Source organism: Haematobia irritans, chromosome 5 (assembly GCF_050003625.1).
Source record: "Haematobia irritans isolate KBUSLIRL chromosome 5, ASM5000362v1, whole genome shotgun sequence".
Lineage (NCBI taxonomy): Eukaryota > Metazoa > Arthropoda > Insecta > Diptera > Muscidae > Haematobia > Haematobia irritans.
In genome coordinates, this window is record NC_134401.1 from 39,271,597 (window position 1) to 39,277,829 (window position 6,233).

Consider the following 6,233-nt stretch of genomic DNA (forward strand, 5'->3'; position numbering starts at 1 on the left):
AATTGTTTTTTTTTATAAAATACTTTTCTCTATTTGACACGTAAGCTTGATTATATGTTGAGAGACCCTTTACATTCCCAGTTTTAATGGAATTTGGGATCAAATTTTACAAAAACTTTTAAAGGGTAAAATGAATTAATTAAAACAAAACACAAGATGACAGAAATGTAAGAAGTATGGCATTTGGTGGTACATATGTTTCATCGCCATAAAAATAGTGGCAAATTTGCCACTGAAGTGGCGCTGTAGTAACTCTGCACAGAAAAAAATTTTACGAAAATTTTTTTAATTAAAGTCTTAATTGAGTTTTAAAAAATATTCAATTAAAAATTTAAATGATTCAACAAAATTTTTAATTGAAACAAAAATCAATCACAAAAATTAATAGCATCAATTAATTTTTTAATTGGATTAATTAATTTTTAATTGATACTATCATTTTTGTGATTGAAGACATTTCAATTAAGAAATTAATTGAAAGAGAAAAAAAATTTTTGTGTGTTCAATTTGGTTACACACAATTTTTTTTTTTTCTGACTCAATTACGAAATTAATTGATCCAATTAATTTTTTAATTGAAATATCTTCAATCACGGAAATGATAGTATCAATTAAAAAATTAATTGAAGGTCAATTAAAAAATTAATTAATCGAATTGAAAAAATTAATTGATACTATTAATTTTGTGATTGATTTTTGTTTCAATTAAAAAATTTGTTGAATCATTTAAATGTTTAATTGAATATTTTTTAAAACTCAATTAAAATTTTAATTGGAAACAATTTCATGAAATTTTTTCTGTGGATGGAAACACGGTTCAATATTTTTTTTTAAACACGACTATTGAATGTTACCATCATTAATGGATTTCGAATTAGCCCTCTAATGCCCAATCCCGCCTTTAGGCGGGCTTCGTTAAATCAGAAAGCTTTTAGTAAAACATGTCTTAAGACAATAAAAAAGTTTAAAATAAAAAGAAAACTTAGTTAAAACTGTTCAAAAGTCTTTGCAGTATATACTGAATTTTACCGTATACATTTTTCTTATTTCGATTTTTTGCTATTGTGTCGTAAACATTGAATATTTAATTAGCTGGCAAAAAATTGGGGCATTAGAGGGTTAAAAGTGGAAAACAATAGACATACAAATATGAACCAAAAATTTAGAAAATGGACCAATTATAAAAGAATAGTTAACGATTATAGGTAGTAACGTAGTGCCACGAATAACGATCGTTTGTAGTATGCAAATAGTTGTTTTTAAGGTTCCAAATGATAGAAATTTATGGAAGTTTTACCAATTTCAAAAACTTTTCTCACATTCTCAATGTGACCTGCTTTTACTTTGGATATTGCTCTGAGTCGGTCAAAAAACGGGTTCGAAGCTGTTATCCGCCATCCATTCGCGAACTGTTGGGCTAATATAACTAAAGATCGCAGAGACAATATGACATTAAAATGTCTGTACCTGTCGGGGAAAAAATCTGTAAAGGATCACTCCAAAGTCCTGCTTAAATATATCGCCTGTTAATATATCTTTCAATGCTTCATTCACTTAGAGTGGCTAAAAATTTTTTTATTACAATATCGACTTAGCATATTTTGTTATTTAGGTATATAATCCTATAGTACTCCTCCAAAAACCCCATCAGTATATTCATTTGAACTTTTTATTACATATAGAAAAATTCAAATATTTAATATGTAAAAATATAATACATCCAGCTTTTAAACATTGCACATTTAACACAACTCAAAAGACTTTAAGAAAAAACAAAAATGAACACTAAAACCAAGCAAATTTTTTTTCGTTTTAAAAAGCATGCAAAAATATTCAATTATTATTTTTTTTTAATATAAATACGTTAAAATACATTACAATTGAGATGGTTTAATAGGATTAATGCTAATGGAAATATTGCAAATTAAATTGGCTTATTTTTGCTTTAAATATACACAGAAAAAAAATCTCACGAAAATTTTTCCAATTAAAGACTCAATTGAAAAATATTCAATTAAAAATTTAATTGATTCAACAATTTTTTAATTGAAATAAAAATCAATTACAAATATTAATAATATCAATTAATTTTTTAATTGACTTTCAATTAATTTTTTAATTGAGTCAATTAATTTTTTAATTGACTTTCAATTAGTTTTTTAATTGATTGATTAATTGGATCAATTTATTTTCGTGATTGATGACAAAAAATATTTTTTTATGTGTAAAAATGAAATGAAATCATTAAAAAAAAATTATTAAAAAAATAATAAGACGGACATAATATTGACAACAAGTTTTTTTATTAATATGATATAAATGAGTGACTAATGGAATTTAAAAATTGTAATCAATATTTCTTTATTTATTTAAGGTTACAATTTTTTATTTTTTAATTTCACATTTAAGATTATTAAATCTTTGATCTTAACATTCAAGGCAATAGAATTATTATTAATTTGATTAACTCATTTTGTTTCATTTGTTTATTTATTTATTCAGGTAGTTAAAAAAATAATATATACATGTTTTTATTATACAAAAATTTAAAAATGTGAAAAATTTTAATAGATCTTCCTAAAAAAAATTATGATTCTTTTCATAATGAATATTTATTTCTTTTAATATTTTTATAAAAAATAATTTTTTCGTTTTTTTTTTATTAAATTTTCTGTATTAGTTTATTATAAAATTTTAAGAGATCTTACTAAAAAATTATGATTCTTTTCATAATTAATATTTCTTTTTTTTAATATTTTTATAAAAAAATATTTGGTTGTATTTTTTTATAATTAAATTCTCTGCATTTATTTACTATTTAATTTATTATAAAATTTTAATAGATTTTACTAAAAAAAATATGATGATTCTTTTCATAATGAATAGTTATTTTTTAAATATTTTTACAAAAACAAAAAAATATTTTGTGGTATTTTTAAATTAAATTCTATGTATTTAGTCATTACTTAATTTATTATAAAACTTTAAAAAAATATAATGATTCTTTCCATAATGAATATTTATTTTTTAAATATTTTTACAAAAACAAAAAAATATTTTTTTTTGGTATTTTTTAATTAAATTCTATGTATTTAGTCATTACTTAATTTATTATAGATATTATGATAAACTTAAAGGGCACTAGAAACTAGAGGCTATCGGCCTATGATTAATTCTATCTTTTTATTTTAAATTTTATATTATGGAATCATAAAAATTCATTAAAATTAATTAATTAAAATTTGATTAAAACTAATTATTTATTATTAGTTTTTAATAAAAATGAGCTTGGAGTTATGGAATCATATTTTATTTTTTTTATATTTTAATTTTTATTTACTATTTAATTTATTATAAAATTTTAATAGATCTTACTAAAAAAATTATGATTCTTTTCATAATGAATATTTATTTTTTAATATTTTTACCAAAACAAAAAAATATTTTTTTGGTATTTTTTAATTAAATTCTATGTATTTAGTCATTACTTAATTTATTACAAAACTTTAATAGATTTTACATAATAAAATATTAATTTGTTTAAATTTTTTGTTTGTATTTTTACAAAAACAAAAAAATATTTTTTTTTTGGTATTTTTTAATTAAATTCTATGTATTTAGTCATTACTTAATTTATTATAGATATTATGATAAACTTAAAGGGCACTAGAAACTAGAGGCTATCGGCATATGATTAATTCTATCTTTTTATTTTAAATTTTATATTATGGAATCATAAAAATTCATTAAAATTAATTAATTAAAATTGGATTAAAACGAATTATTTATTATTAGTTTTTAATAAAAATGAGCTTGGAGTTATGGAATCATATTTTTTTTATATTTTAATTTTTATTTACTATTTAATTTATTATAAAATTTTAATATATCTTACTAAAAAATATGAAGATTTTTTTCATAATGAATATTTATTTTTTAAATATTTTTACCAAAACAAAAAAAAAATATTTTTTTGGTATTTTTTATTTAAATTCTATGTATTTAGTCATTACTTAATTTATTACAAAACTTTAATAGATTTTACATAATAAAATATTAATTTGTTTAATTTTTTTTTGTATTTTTACAAAAACAAAATAAATATATTTTGGTATTTTTTAATTAAATTCTATGTATTTAGTCATTACATAATTTATTATAGATATTATGATAAACTTAAAGGGCACTAGAAACTAGAGGCTATCGGCCTATGATTAATTCTATCTTTTTATTTTAAATTTTATATTATGGAATCATAAAATTCATTAAAATTAATTAATTAAAATTGGATTAAAACTAATTATTTATTATTAGTCTTTAATAAAAATGAGCTTGGAGTTATGGAATCATATTTTATTTTTTTATATTTTAATTTAATTTATTTTAATTTATTAATTTATTTTAAAATTTTAATAGATCTTACTAAAAAAAATATGATGATTCTTTTCATAATGAATATTTATTTTTTAAATATTTTTACAAAAACAAAATAAAATATTTTTTGGTATTTTTTAATTAAATTCTATGTATTTAGTCATTACTTACTTTATTATAGATATTATGATAAACTTAAAGGGCACTAGAAACTAGAGGCTATCGGCCTATGATTAATTATATCTTTTTATTTTAAATTTTATATTATAGAATCATAAAAATTCATTAAAATTAATTAATTAAAATTTGATTAAAACTAATTATGGAATCATATTTTATTTTTTTATATTTTTATTTTAATTTTTATTTTTATTTTAATTTTTATTTTTATTTTTATTTTTATTTTTATTTTAATTTTTATTTTAACTTTTATTTTTATTTTTTTATTTTTTATTTTTTATATTTTTATTTTTTTGTATTTTAATTTTTATTCTTCAAATGTTTTACTTAAATGCTATGTTAAGGGACCAACGTTTTGCTTAGTTCTTGAGTTTCGAAAAAATAAAATTTTTTTCAAACTTCGTTTTGTTTTTCAACATACAGCCGAGCTACTTACAAAAAGCAAACAAAATTTACCCACCTTTGAAAACAAGCCGAGAATTGGTAAGTAATCAGAAAACCAAATAAAAAAAATTATTCTTATAAAAGTGATATAGAGAAAAACAAAAAAAGAACATATTGAAAACTTATAAAATCTTACAAAATAAAAAAAAAAAACAAACTTACAACCAAATAGAAAATATGACTATAAATCTTCTTAGAACATAATACAATGACCATTCGATTCATTTCAATTTAACTAAACAATAAAATTTAAAAGAAATAATCCTCTCCATAAAGAAAAGACAAATAACTACTACAAAATAATAATAAATAAATAAATAAATATAAAAAAATCCTATAATTCCCATATATGAGAAAAAAATCTTAATCCTTATGTAGGCAAATCTATACATATTATTTTTGTTTTATTTTGACATAACTTGCATGCATTTAAAAGTTTTGTGTAGATGTAGTCAAGGCAGTGTATTGGAATAATAACCAGATATATAAACCCTAAAAACTAAATAAGAAAATTAAGGGAATATTGAAATAAAAAAAAAGGAATATATTATACAGCTTTTAAGCACAAAATAAATTGAAAATATATATAAATATATTAATTGTAATTTAAATTTTAAGCAATATTTAGGGAAATTTTTTAAAAAACCATATAATATATACATATTATTTAAGATATAAGAATTTATGTATTTAATCCGCTACCCTCCATAACAATACACATACCTTTACACCAATCACCCAAATATTAAACTAAATGGTCTAATCACATATATGTGATAAGTACATTAGTTTAAATCTATTCTTTTAATAAATTGTATTTTTTTATATTTTTAATATGACCTAAATAATACTGCTAGTATTATTTAAAAATATATTGCACTTATTATAAATTATTTTTATATTTTTATTTCAATATTTTTTTACACTTTAAGGTCTATAATATAAAATAAATGAACTAAAGTATAGATATAAATGAATATAAATATATATATATTTGAATATATATATATATATATATATATATATATATATATAAACAAACGATCCTAAAGTCAATTTCAAGTTAAACTTATAAAAGTGAATTAAATATATGAAATAAAAATATTCAATAAAATTAAAGTAGTTTTTACCACAAATTTACCGTAGACAAATGAAAGAAAAAAAGTAGAAAATGGCATTATTAGTTTTTAATCATATTGGTTAAATTTTTAAAGCCACCTAGAATGCAATGTAGA